Source organism: Aegilops tauschii, chromosome 5 (genome assembly GCF_002575655.3).
Source record: "Aegilops tauschii subsp. strangulata cultivar AL8/78 chromosome 5, Aet v6.0, whole genome shotgun sequence".
NCBI classification, from domain to species: Eukaryota; Viridiplantae; Streptophyta; class Magnoliopsida; order Poales; family Poaceae; genus Aegilops; species Aegilops tauschii.
Genome location: NC_053039.3, coordinates 103,123,900 through 103,138,928, shown reverse-complemented (window position 1 = coordinate 103,138,928; position 15,029 = coordinate 103,123,900).

Here is a 15,029-nt window from a genome sequence, read left to right as displayed (position 1 = left end):
TTCATTTAAATCAGAGAATAATGGTTGTTCTATTAATATGAGTAATATATTTTATGGTCATGCACCCTTGAAGAGTGGTCTATTTTTATTGAATCTCGATAGTAGTGATACACATATTCATACTATTGAAGCCAAAAGATGCAGAGTTGATAATGATAGTGCAACTTATTTGCGGCACTGCCGTTTAGGTCATATTGGTGTAAAGCGCATGAAGAAACTCCATACTGATGGACTTTTGGAACTACTTGGTACTTGCGAACCGCGCCTCATGGGCAAGATGACTAAAATGCCGTTCTCCGGAACTATGGAGCGAGCAATAGATTTGTTGGAAATCATACATACAGATGTATGTGGTCTGATGAATGTTGAGGCTCGCGGCGGGTATTGTTATTTTCTCACCTTCACAGATGATTTAAGCAGATATGGGTATATCTACTTAATGAAACATAAGTCTGAAACATTTGAAAAGTTCAAAGAATTTCAGAGTGAAGTTGAAAATCATCGTAACGAGAAAATAAAGTTTCTACGATCTGATCGTGGAGGAGAATATTTGAGTTACGAGCTTGGTCTTCATTTGAAACAATGCGGAATAGTTTCTCAACTCACGCCACCCGGAACACCACAGCGTAATTGTGTGTCCGAACGTCGTAATCGTACTTTACTAGATATGGTGCTATCTATGATGTCTCTTACTGATTTACCGCTATCATTTTGGGGTTATGCTTTAGAGACGGCTGCATTCACGTTAAATAGGGCACCATCGAAATCCATTGAGATGACGCCTTATGAACTGTGGTTTGGCAAGAAACCAAAGTTGTGGTTTCTTAAAGTTTGGGGTTACGATGCTTATGTGAAAAAGCTTCAACCTGATAAGGTCGAACCCAAATCGGAGAAATGTGTCTTCATAGGATACCCAAAGGAAACTGTTGGGTACACCTTCTATCATAGATCTGAAGGCAAGACTTTTGTTGCTAAATTTGGATCCTTTCTAGAGAAGGAGTTTCTCTCAAAAGAAGTGAGTGGGAGGAAAGTAGAACTTGATGAGGTAATTGTACCTGCTCCCTTATTGGAAAGTAGTTCATCACAGAAACCGGTTCCTGTGACACCTACACCAATTAGTGAGGAAGTTAATGATGATGATCATGAAACTTCAGATCAAGTTGTTACTGAACCTTGTATGTCAACCAGAGTAAGATCCGCACCGGAGTGGTACGGTAATCCTGTTCTGGAGGTTATGTTACTAGACCATGACGAACCTACGAACTATGAAGAAGCGACGGTGAGCCCAGATTCCGCAAAATGGCTTGAGGCCATGAAATCTGAGATGGGATCCATGTATGAGAACAAAGTGTGGACTTTGGTTGACTTGCCCGATGACCGGCAAGCCATTGAGAATAAATGGATCTTCAAGAAGAAGACTGATGCTGACGGTAATGTTACTGTCTATAAAGCTCGACTTGTTGCAAAATGTTTTCGACAAGTTCAAGGGATTGACTACGATGAGACTTTCTCACCCGTAGCGATGCTTAAGTCTGTCCGAATCATGTTAGCAATTGCCGCATTTTATGATTATGAAATTTGGCAAATGGATGTCAAAACTGCATTCCTGAATGGATTTCTGGAAGAAGAGTTGTATATGATGCAGCCGGAAGGTTTTGTCGATCCAAAGGGAGCTAACAAAGTGTGCAAGCTCCAGCGATCCATTTATGGACTGGTGCAAGCCTCTCGGAGTTGGAATAAACGCTTTGATAGTGTGATCAAAGCATATGGTTTTATACAGACTTTTGAGAAGCCTGTATTTACAAGAAAGTGAGTGGGAGCTCTGTAGCATTTCTGATATTATATGTGGATGACATATTGCTGATTGGAAATGATATAGAATTTCTGGATAGCATAAAGGGATACTTGAGTAAGAGTTTTTCAATGAAGGACCTCGGTGAAGCTGCTTATATATTGGGCATCAAGATCTATAGAAATAGATCAAGATGCTTAATTGGACTTTCACAAAGCACATACCTTGACAAAGTTTGAAGAAGTTCAAAATGGATCAAGCAAAGAAAGGGTTCTTGCCTATGTTACAAGGTGTGAAGTTGAGTAAGACTCAATGCCCGACCACTGCAGAAGATAGAGAGAAGATGAAAGATGTTCCCTATGCTTCAGCCATAGGCTCTATCATGTATGCAATGCTGTGTACCAGACCTGATGTGTGCCTTGCTATAAGTTTAGTAGGGAGGTACCAGAGTAATCCAGGAGTGGATCACTGGACAGCGGTCAAGAACATCCTGAAATACCTGAAAAGGACTAAGGATATGTTTCTCGTTTATGGTGGTGACAAAGAGCTAGTCGTAAATGGTTACGTCGATGCAAGCTTTGACACTGATCCGGACGATTCTAAATCGTAAACCGGATACGTATTTACATTGAACGATGGAGCTGTAAGTTGGTGCAGTTCTAAACAAAGCGTTGTGGCGGGATCTACGTGTGAAGCGGAGTACATAGCTGCTTCGGAAGCAGCAAATGAAGGAGTCTGGATGAAGGAGTTCATATCCGATCTAGGTGTCATACCTAGTGCATCGGGTCCAATGAAAATCTTTTGTGACAATACTGGTGCAATTGCCTTGGCAAAGGAATCCAGATTTCACAAGAGAACCAAGCACATCAGGAGACGCTTCAACTCCATCCGGGATCAAGTCCAGGTGGGAGACATAGAAATTTGCAAGATTCATATGGATCTGAATGTTGCAGACCTATTGACTAAGCCTCTTCCACGAGCAAAACATGATCAGCACCAAGGCTCCATGGGTGTTAGAATCATTACTGTGTAATCTAGATTATTGACTCTAGTGCAAGTGGGAGACTGAAGGAAATATGCCCTAGAGGCAATAATAAAGTTATTATTTATTTCCTTATATCATGGTAAATGTTTATTATTCATGCTATAATTGTATTAACCGGAAACATAATACTTGTGTGAATACATAGACAAACAGAGTGTCACTAGTATGCCTCTACTTGACTAGCTCGTTGATCAAAGATGGTTATGTTTCCTAGCCATTGACATGAATTGTCATTTGATTAACGGGATCACATCATTAGGAGAATGATGTGATTGACTTGACCCATTCCGTTAGCTTACCCCTCTCTTAGCACTACATGACAAATGGGCCAACCCATGTAGGTTACGGTTTTCTGTGCATTTTTTCTGGGCGTTTTTTCTTGCAGTTTTTCCTGGCATGGGTTTCACTCTGGTTTTCATTTTTTTTATTTTCCAAATGCATGATTTTTTTCAGATTCAAAGACATATTGAAAATTCATGAACTTTTCAATTTTTTGTGAACTTCTCCAAATTTTGTGAATTTTTAAAAATATTTTTGAACTTTTTGTAAATTCATGGATTTTTTTGAACTTTTTCAATATGAACTTTCTATGTTTTGAGCTTTTTAAAAATTCACGAACTTTTTATCAAATTTAATGAACTTCTTTAAAACTTTTTTCTCTTTTTTGTGAACATTTTTCTAAAGTCGGCGGTCAACTGTCCATGGCCTGGAAGGTGAATGCGTTGATTGGTCTTGAAGGTTGAATGGTGGAAGCCGGCGGCTGATTCTAGAGCATGTGCATGCGGTGCACGCAGATGGTCTGCTAGACCGATTGGTGCTCTCGCCTTGTCGACGGGCAGCTTGATGAGGCCACTGGATTAGATGGTGTGAGTTGATGCAATGTCGGGGCACATCATCAAACTTGTAGGTGTAGCCACTGTGGTTATGAGGAATGGCTCTGGGTTGATCGATGTACTTATTTTGTTAGTTCTATTGAATAATATAATAAAAATGCTATATGCATCGCTTGATGTAGAGCCCGGGGTTATCCTCCATTTCAAACATAATAATTTTCTAGATGATAATGTTGCTTGAAAAGATTACATATTATGATCTCTCATTAGTGAAATTTAACCATATTTTTTCTTGTGGGTGTAGCAGGCGCCCCCCACATATATATAGGTGGAAGGGGGAGGGGAGAGGCCAGGAGGCGCCCCAAGTAGAACCGAATCCTACTTGGGCTCCTCCTAAGCCGCGCGCCTCCCTGCCGTATTTGTCAGAGGGGGAGGAAAGAGGGGGGAGAGGGAAGGAAGGGGGAATCCTATTCCACTCTTTCCTTTCCCTTCCCCTCTTTCCTTCTCCTCTTAGGCTGGCCCATATGGGGGGCCCACAAGTCGCTTGTGGCTGGTGCGTTTCCCCTCTTGGCCCATAAGACCCATATCTTTTGCCGGGGGTGTCCGGAACCCCTTCCGGTGATGCGATAAGTGCCCGGTACCCCCCGAAACACTTCCGGTGTCCGAATACTATCGTCCTATATATAAATCTTTACCTCTCAGCCATTTCGAGACTCCTCGTCATGTCTGTGATCTCATCCGGGACCCCAAACAACATTCGGTAACCAAATCACAAAACTCATATAATACTATATCGTCAAGGAACGTTAAGCGTGCGGACCCTACGGGTTCGAGAACTATGTAGACATGAACGACACACCTCTTCAGTCAATAACCAATAGCGGAACCTGGATGCCCATATTGGTTCCTACATATTCTACGAAGATCTTTATCGGTCGAACTGTTATGACAACATGCGTAATTCCCTTTGTCCATCGGTATGTTACTTGCCCGAGATTCGATCGTGGTATCTTCATACCTAGTTCAAACTCGTTACCGGCAAGTATCTTTACTCGTTCCGTAATACATCACCTCGTGACTAACTCCTTAGTCATTTGCTTGCAAGCTTATGATGTGTATTACCGAGAGGGCCCAGAGATACCTCTCCGATACTCAGAGTGACAAATCCTAATCTCGATCTATGCCAACTCAACAAACACCTTCGGAGATACCTGTAGAGCATCTTTGTAATCACCCAGTTACGTTGTGACGTTTGATAGAACACAAGGCATTCCTCTGGTATCCGGGAGTTGCATAATCTCATAGTCGAAGGATAACTATTTGACATGTAGAAAGCAATACCAATAAAACTGAACGATCATTATGCTAAGCTAACGGATGGGTCTTGTCCATCACATCATTCTCCTAATGATGTGATCCCGTTATCAAATGACAACTCATGTCCATTGATACGTCCATTTTGCATCATGTTTTCCTACTGTTATTTATGATGTTTTTATGCATAATAATGCTTTTTGGAGTAATTCTAATGCCTTTTCTCTCATAATAATGTTCACACAAAGAGGGAGAATTCCGGCAGCTGGAAATCTGGACTTGAAAAAGCTACGTCAGGCTACCTATTCTGCACAACTCCAAATGAGCTAAAACTTCACGAGGATTTTTTATGGAATAAATAAGAATTATTGGAGCAAATAACTACGAGAGGGGGCCCACCAGGTGGGCGCAACCCACCTGGGCGGGCCAGGGAGCCCAGACGCGCCCTGGTGGGTCGTGCCCTCCTCGGCCCACCTTCGGTGCCCATATTCTGGTATATAAATCATTTTGACCTACAAATCAGAGGACTTTCGGTACGAAGCGCCGCCGTCTTGAGGCGGAACTTGGGCAGGAGCACTTTTGCCCTCCAGTGGAGCGATTCCGCCGAGGGAACTTCCCTCCCGGAGGGGGAAATCATCGTCATCATCATCACCAACAACTCGTCTGATCTTGATTATGATTATCATCCATGAGTAGTTACTTTTGTTCTTGAGGTCATGGGAGAAATCTTGTTGCAAGTAATCATGTGAACTTGGTATGTGTTCGCTATTTTGATAGTATGTATGTTGTGATCCCCTTAGTGGTGTCATGTGAACGTCGACTACATGACACTTCACCATATTGGGCCTAAGGGAATGCATTGTGGAGTAGTTATTGGATGATGGGTTGCGAGAGTGACAGAAGCTTAAGCCCTAGTTTATGTGCTATTCCGTAAGGGATTGATTTGGATCCAAAAGTTTAATGCTATGGTTAGATTTATTCTTAATACTTTTCTCGTAGTTGCGGATGCTTGCAAGGGGGTTAATCGTATATAAGTAGGAGGTTTGTTCAGGTAAGAACAACACCTAAGCACTGGTCCACCCACATAAATTATCAAAGTAGCGAACACAACTCAAACCAACATGATGAAAGTGACTAGATGAAATTCCCGTGTACCCTCAAGAATGCTTTGCTTATCATAAGAGACCGTTTTGGCCTGTCCTTTGCCTCAAAAGGATTGGGCTAGCTTGCTGCACTTTCGTTACCATTACCGTTACTTGCTCGTTACAAATTATCTTGCTATCAAACTACTCGTTACTTATAATTTCAGTGCTTGCAGGGAATACCTTGCTGAAAACTACTTGTCATTTCCTTCTGCTCCTCATTGGGTTTGACACTTTTACTTATCGAAAGGACTATGATTGATCCCCTATACTTGTGGGTCATCAAGGCTCTTTTCTCGCGCCGTTGTCGGGGAGTGAAGTGCTCTTGGTATGTGGAAATCGGTAAGGAAAAATTATTACTACGTGCTGAAATTTATTGTCACTTGTTACTATGGAGAACAATCCTATGAGGGGTTTGTTCGAGGTATCTTCACCTCGATCGGAACCACAATTAGTTACCCCTCAACCTACTGCACCTACTGAAAATATTGGTTATGAAATTCTGTCGGGTATGATAGAACAACTGCTAGCTAATCCTTATGCAGGAGATGGAACCGAACATCCTGATGTGCACTTAATATATGTGGATGAAATTTGTGGATTATTTAAGCTTGCAGGTTTACCCAAAGATGAAGCTAAGAAGAAGGTTTTCCCTTTATCTTTGAAGGGAAAAGCATTGGCATGGCATAGCCTATGCGATGTTATTGGATATTGGAATTGGAATCGATTGAAATTGGAGTTTCACCAAAAAAATCCTATGCATCTAGTTCATCGTGATTGGAATTATATATATAATTTTTGGCCTCGTGAAGGAGAAAGTATCGCTCTAGCTTGGGGGAGGCTTAAGTCAATGTTATATTCATGCCCCAATCATGAGCTCTCAAGAGAAGTCATTATTCAAAATTTTTATGCTCGGCTTTGTCATGATGATCGATCCATGCTTGATACTTCTTGTACTGGTTCCTTTATGAAAAAGACTATTGACTTCCGATGGGATCTTTTAGAAAGAATTAAAAGCAACTCTGAAGATTGGGAACTCAACGACGAGTCAGGTATTAAGCTTAAGTATGATTGTGTTAAATCTTTTATGAATACTGATGCTTTTCAAAAGTTTAGCACTAAATATGGACTTGACTCTGAGATAGTAGCCTCCTTTAGTGAATCATTTGCTACTCATGTTGATCTCCCTAAGGAGAAGTGGTTTAAATATCACCCACCTGTTAAAGAAGAAAAAAACCAGTAATAGCTAAAGATGAAACTATTATCTATAATGTTGATCCAGTTGTTCCTACTGCTTATATTGAAAAACCACCTTTCCGGTTAGGATAAAGGAACACACTAAAGTTTCAACTGTGGTTAACAGAAGTTATACTAAAACACCCAAACCTGCTGAATAAATCAAAGTAGAACCTAGTGTTGCTATGGTTACAGATCTCCTGGTTGAAAATATAGATGGGCATGTTATTTACTTCTGTGATGAAGCTGCTAGAATTGCAAAACCCGATGAAAAAGATAAACATAGACCCGTTGTTGGCATGCCCCTTGTCTCAGTTAAAATAGGAGATCACTATTATCATGGTTTATGTGACATAGGTGCTAGCGTGAGTGCTATTCCTTTTACCTTATATCAAGAAATTATGAATGATATAGCACCCGCTGAAATAGAAGACATAGATGTTAGTATTAAACTTGCTAATAGAGACACCATCACACCACTTGGGATTGTTAGAGATGTTGAAGTCTTGTGTGGGAAAATAAAATACCCTACTGATTTTCTTGTTCTTGGTTCCCCACAAGATGACTTTTGTCCCATTATCTTTAGTAGACCTTTCTTGAACACCGTTAATGCTAAAATAGATTGCGAAAAGCAAACTGTCGTTGTTAGTTTTGGTGATGAGTCTCATGAGTTTAATTTTTCCAAGTTCAGTAGAAAACATCATAATAAAGAGGTGTCTAGTAAGGATGAAATAATTGGTCTTGCTTCTATTGTTGTGCCTCCTACTGATCCACTAGAACAATATTTGCTAGACCATGAAAATGATATGCATCTGCATGAAAGAAATGAAATAGATAAGATTTTCTTTGAACAATGTCCTCTGCTTAAACACAATTTGCCTATTGAAACTCTAGGAGGTCCTCCTCCACCTAAAGGTGATCCTGTGTTTGAATTAAAACAATTTCTAGACACTTTGAAATATGCTTATCTTGATGAGAAAAAGATATATCCTCTTATTATTAGTGCTAACCTTTCAGAATATGAAGACGAAAGATTATTGAAGGTTCTGAAGAAGCATCGAGCTGCCATTGGATATACTCTTGATGATTTAAAGGGCATTAGTCCCACTCTCCGTCAACATAAAATTAATATGGAACTTGATGCTAAACCCGTTGTTGATCACCAATGACGTTTAAATCCTAAAATGAAGGAAGTGGTAAGAACAGAAATACTAAAACTTCTGGAAGCAGGTATAATCTATCCCATAGCTGATAGTAGATGGGTAAGTCCTGTTCATTGTGTCCCTAAAAAGGGAGGTATTACTGTTGTCCCTAATGATAAAAATGAACTTATTCCACAAAGAATTGTCACTGGCTATAAAATGGTAATTGATTTTAGAAAATTATATAAAGCTACTAGAAAAGATCATTACCCTCTACCTTCTATTGATCAAATGCTAGAAAGTTTGTCAAAGCACACAAACTTTTGCTTCCTCGATGGATATTCTCAAATACCTGTCTCACAACCTGATCAAGAGAAAACCACCTTTACTTGTCCTTTTGGAACTTATGCTTATAGACGTATGCCTTTTGGTTTATGCAATGCACCTACTACCTTTTGAAGATGTATGACTGCTATATTCTCTGACTTTTGTGAAAAGATTGTTGAGGTTTTCATGATGATTTTTCCATTTACGGAACTTCTTTTTATGATTGCTTGAGCAACCTTGATCGAGTTTTGCAGAGATGTGAGAAAACTAATCTTGTCTTGAATTGGGAGAAGTGCCACTTTATGGTTAATGAATGTATTGTCTTGGGACATAAAATTTCCGAACGAGGTATTGAGGTGGATAAAGCTAAAGTTGATGCAATTGAGAAAATGCCATGTCCTAAAGATATCAAAGGTATTCATAGTTTCCTCGGTCATGCTGGTTTCTGTAGGAGGTTTATTAAAGACTTCTCTAAAATTTCTAGGCCTCTTACAAATCTTTTACAAAAGGATGTTCCATTTGTTTTTTATGATGATTGTGTAGAAGCCTTTGAAACACTTAAGAAAGCCTTGATTTCTGCACCTATTGTTCAACCACCTGATTGGAGCTTGCCTTTTGAAATTATGTGTGATGCTAGTGATTATGTTGTTGGTGCTGTTCTAGGACAAAGAGTTGATAAACTAAATGTTATTCATTATGCTAGTAAAACTCTGGACAATGCTCAACAAAATTATGCTACTACTTGAAAGGAATTCTTAGCAGTGGTGTTTGCTTGTGATAAATTTAGACCTTTCATTGTTGATTCTAACATGATTGTTCACACCGATCATGCTGCTATAAAATATCTTATGGAAAAGAAAGATGCTAAACCTAGACTCATTAGGTGGGTTCTTTTGCTACAAGAATTTGACTTGCATATCACTGATAGAAAGGGAGCTGAGAACCCCATGGCTGATAACTTGTCTAGGTTAGAAAACATTCTTGATGACCCACAACATATTAATGATAGTTTTCCTAATGAACAATTAGCAGCAATAAATGTTTCTCATAACACTCCTTGGTTTGCTGATGATACGTCTCCAACGTATCTATAATTTTTTATTGTTCCATGCTGTTATATTATCATTCTTGGATGTTTTATAGTCATTTTATATCATTTTTTGGTTCTAACCTATTGACATAGTGCCAAGTGCCAGTTGCTTTTTTTTGCATGTTTTTTACATCGCAGGAAATCAATACCAAACGGAGTCCAAACGCAGCGGAACTTTTTGTGGATTTTTTTGGACCAGAAGACATCCAGTGTGTTGAAGTGTCTGGGGGGGGGGTGCTCCGAGGGGAGCACAATCCAGCACGGCGCGCCTGGAGGCCCAGGCGCGCCCTGGTGGGTTGTGCCCACCTCAGGTGCCTCTAGAACCGCCTCTTTGCTCTATAAATACCCCAATATTCTAGAAACCCTAGGGGAGTCGACGAAAATCAATTCTAGTCACCGCAAGTTCCAGAAACACCAGATCCAATCTAGACACCATCACGGAGGGGTTCATCATGCCCATTGGTGCCTCTCCGATGATGCGTGAGTAGTTCTTTGTATACCTATGGGTCCGTAGTTAGTAGCTAGATGGCTTCCTCTCTCTCGTTTGATTCTCAATACAATGGTCTCTTGGAGATCCATATGATCTAACTCTTTTTGTGGTGTCTTTGTTGGGATCCGATGAAATTTGAGTTTATGATCAGATCTTGAAGGAAATATGCCCCAGAGGCAATAATAAAGTTGTTATTTATATTTCCTTATATCATGATAAATGTTTATTATTCATGCTAGAATTGTATTAACCGGAAACTTAGTACATGTGTGAATACATAGACAAACTGAGTGTCCCTAGTATGCCTCTACTAGACTAGCTCGTTAATCAAAGATGGTTAAGTTTCCTAGCCATAGACATGTGTTGTCATTTGATGAACGGGATCACATCATTAGAGAATGATGTGATGGACAAGACCTATCCGTTAGCTTAGCACTTTGATCGTTTAGTTTATTGCTATTGCTTTCTTCATGACTTATACATGTTCCTATGACTATGAGATTATGCAACTCCCGAATACCGGAGGAACACTTAGTGTGCTATCAAACATCACAATGTAACTGAGTGATTATAAAGATGCTCTACAAGTGTCTCCGATGGTGTTTGTTGAGTTGGCATAGATCGAGATTAAGATTTGTCACTCCCATTGTCGGAGAGGTATCTCTGGGCCCTCTCGGTAATGCACATCACTATAAGACTTGCAAGCAATGTGACTAATGAGTTAGTTGCGGGATGATGCATTACAGAACGAGTAAAGAGACTTGCCGGTAATGACATTGAACTAGGTATGGTGATACCGACGATCGAATCTCGGGCAAGTAACATACCGATGACAAAGGGAACAATGCATGTTGTTATGCGGTTTGACCGATAAAGATCTTCGTAGAATATGTAGGAGCCAATATGAGCATCCAGTTTCCGCTATTGGTTATTGACCAGAGATGTGTCTCGGTCATGTCTACATAGTTCTCGAACCCGTAGGGTCTGCAGGCTTAACGCTCGATGACGATTTGTATTATGAGTTATGTGATTTGATGACCGAAGTTTGTTTGGAGTCCCGGATGAGATCACGGACATGACGAGGAGTCTCAAAATGGTCGAGAGGTAAAGATTCATATACTGGAAGGCTATATTCGGACATCGGAAAGGTTCCGAGTGATTATGGTATTTTTCAGAGTACGGGGGAGTTACGGGAATTCACCGGGAGAAGTAATGGGCCTTATTGGGTTTAGTGGAGAGAGGGGAGAAGGGCCAAGAGGTGGCGCGCGCCTCCCCCTGCCCAAACCGAATTGGACAAGGGGTGGGGGCGCAACCCCCCTTTCCTTCTCCCTCTCCCTCTCTTTCCTTCTCTCCTACTCCGAATAGGAAAGGAAATCCTACTAGGACTTGGGAGTCCTAGTAGGACTCCCTATGCTTGGCGTGCCCCCTAGGCCGGCCGCCTCCTCCCTCCCTCCTTTATATACGGGGGAGGGGATCACCCGAAAGACACACAAGTTGATCTTTTAGCCATGTGCGGTGCCCCCCTCCACAGTTTTACACCTCGGTCATATCGTCGTAGTGTCATATCGTCGTAGTGCTTAGGCGAAGCCCTGTGCCGGTAACTTCATCATCACCGTCACCACGCCATCGTGCTGACGAATCTCTCCCTCGGCCTCAACTGGATCAAGAGTTAGAGGGATGTCACCGAGCTGAATGTGTGCAGATCGCGGAGGTGCCGTGCGTTCGGTACTTGGATTGGTTGGATCGCGAAGACGTTCGACTACATCAACCGCGTTACTAAACGCCTCCGCTTTCGGTCTACGAGGGTACGTTGATAGAGGCAAAGGTGTCCCGATGTTTCGATGAGATGGTGGCTATCATTTTCTATGGGAGTCGACCTTGACGATCCGACTACGAACGTGCGAGACGTCGCGCCTTAGCAATCGCTAAACCAACTTCCGAGGGTTATTGACCACGCCGGAGCACGATCAACCTGACCACGAGGGCCCGTTTCCTGTGAGCAAATGAAGAACAAGCAAGAAACTAAGATTGCAATCTGGATATTGCGAATATAAGAGGAAAACTTTATTAATGAAGGTGGGGTTCTGTGACGCCTTGGTCTGGTCGTTGAACACAAACGAAGTACGCAAAGTTGCAACTATGGCGAACTTTTGATCTAAACAAAACCCAAAGTCTAAACGGTGCCCTAAGGGCTGTATATATGGAGGAAGAGGGGGGAATTTCGTGTCCCTTGGGGAAGGGGTCCGAAACCAGCCCTATCTCTTGTTTCCCCACACATACGGACTCTAAAAACAGCCTATACTTATGTATTTCGAAATTACATGGGCCTGGCCCAATAATAAGGTGACGCAGCACCTAGAATAGCCTCTGGACGAAATTTATGAAGTGGCATCTTGTATATTTCGTCCAAGGCTTCATGCACTCCTTATGGTGGCTTCAAAGTCCTGAAATCATCACTTGTAACTCCGTTCTTGTCCCCCTTGCGCATGCCATCAACTCCATGCTTGTTCTTGCTCCAATGTTCATCCTTCTCCAAGCTAGGCCCTTCATTTGTAAGCAAAACAAATGTATCCAATTTAGGCAGCATCATATTCTCATGAACATTAGAATCATTACCAAGAAACGAAAGTACCTGGTAATTTAATTGGCGTGCGCGAGCTCTAGTAATTGGTCCAGTATATGTAACAGTAGGGGTTGTGGGTGTAACAATGGTATTTATGTCCTCATCATACATGGACACACTCTCCCCGCTCGTTGCTATGCATCTCCTAGATAGATCTTGCGTGGTCGTAGGTAAATTTTTTGAAATACTGCGTTCCCCAACAGATCTATCTTTTTATCCATGAAAGTTATTTCAGTCTTCTTTGATCTCTTATATGCATGATTGCTTATTGCCTCATATTTCTTCTTCAATATTTGGGTTTTGTTTGGCCAACTTGGTCTATTTATCTTGCAATGGGAAGAGATGCTTTGTGATGAGTTCGATCTTACGGTGCTTGATCCCATAGACAGAAAGGGAACCGACACGTATGTATCGTTGCTATTAAGGATAACAAGATGGGGTCTATTTCTACATAAATATATCTTGTCTACATCATGTCATCGTTCTTATTGCATTACTCCGTTTTCCCATGAACTTAATACACTAGATGCATGCTGGATAGCAGTCGATGTTTGGAGTAATAATAGTAGATGCAGGTAGGAGTAGGTCTACTAATCTTGGACGCGATGCATATATAATGATCATTGCCTGGATATCATCATGATTATGTGAAGTTCTATCAATTGCCCAACAGTAATTTGTTCACCCACCGTTTGCTATTTTTCTCGAGAGAAGCCACTAGTGAAAGTTACGACCCCCGGGTCCCTTCTTTATTATATTTGCCTTTGTGGTTTATTTTCCTTTGCTTTTATTTTCGGATCTATTAAACAAAAAATACAGAAATACCTTGCTGCATGCACTTTATTTTATTTGCGATCTATCTATCAAATTATTACAACTTTCTCACGTCTGTTTGCCAATTTCTGGCGCCATTACCCGAAAGGGATTGACAACCCCTTTAACTTGTTGGGTTGCGAGTATTTGTTATTTGTGTTCAGGTGCTGTTTATGTAGTGTTGCTTGGTTCTCCTACTGGTTCGATAACCTTGGTCTCATCTGTCGGATTCTGCGTTCCGGCAAACCCTTGAGGTTCGAACACTGGGGTGCGCACGAAGATCTCTCTCTCTCTCTCTAGCTCGCTCTCGCAATGATCTCAAGGCTTAACTCGACGAACTCGAAGAACAAGGGACACAAGAGTTTATACTGGTTCGGGCCATCGATGTGGTGTAATACCCCACTCTAGTGTGGTGTGATGGATTGCCTTGTGGGCTGAGGATGAACAAGTACAAGGGAAGAACAACCTCCTGAGGAGAGGTGTTCTTGTGCTCGGTGAGCTTGTGTGGTTGAGGATGATCTGAATGATCCGTCCCCGATCAGTTGCCTCCTATGGTGGTGGCTATCCCTATTTATAGAGGCCCCGGTCCTCTTCCCAAATGTTAGGCGGGAAGGGATCCCACAACGACCAATTTGAAGGGGGGCAGCTAGTACAAGCTATCCTGACAAAAGGTGGTCTTCGCCTGCCAAAGGCTATGGTGGTGACGCCGTCGTGGGCTCCGTGATGACCTCCATCCTGCCGTCCTGCTGGTCTTGGTCTCATTGCACCGATATGGCAACCTTTGCCTGATGCCTCGGGACTCTTCGCCTGTGCCTGCTCCTTTAGCACCGAAGAGGAAACCAGTACTCTGCGCCCGCCTGGCGCCCGCCTGGCCTTGGTCGTCATAGCTCATGTCACGGGAACCTCACGAGGTGCCCCTCGTCTTGATCTCTCCGCTCCTTGCGAGCCAGCCTAGTGAGGCTGCCCCTGAGGAGGTCTTGTGTCGTCCGCCTCGCGAGGCTTGGCCCCTCGCGAGGGTCTTGAGTGTTTGCTGGTGAAGATGGGCAGTACCAGGCCGCTAGAGGAGCCACGCCGTGGGCCACAGGTAGGCAAGTCTGGGGACCTCCGTTCCCAGAACACCGACAGTAGCCCTTGGGCCCAAGGCGCGCTCGGACTTGGCTTCGAGGCGAAGCCAAGGGGAAA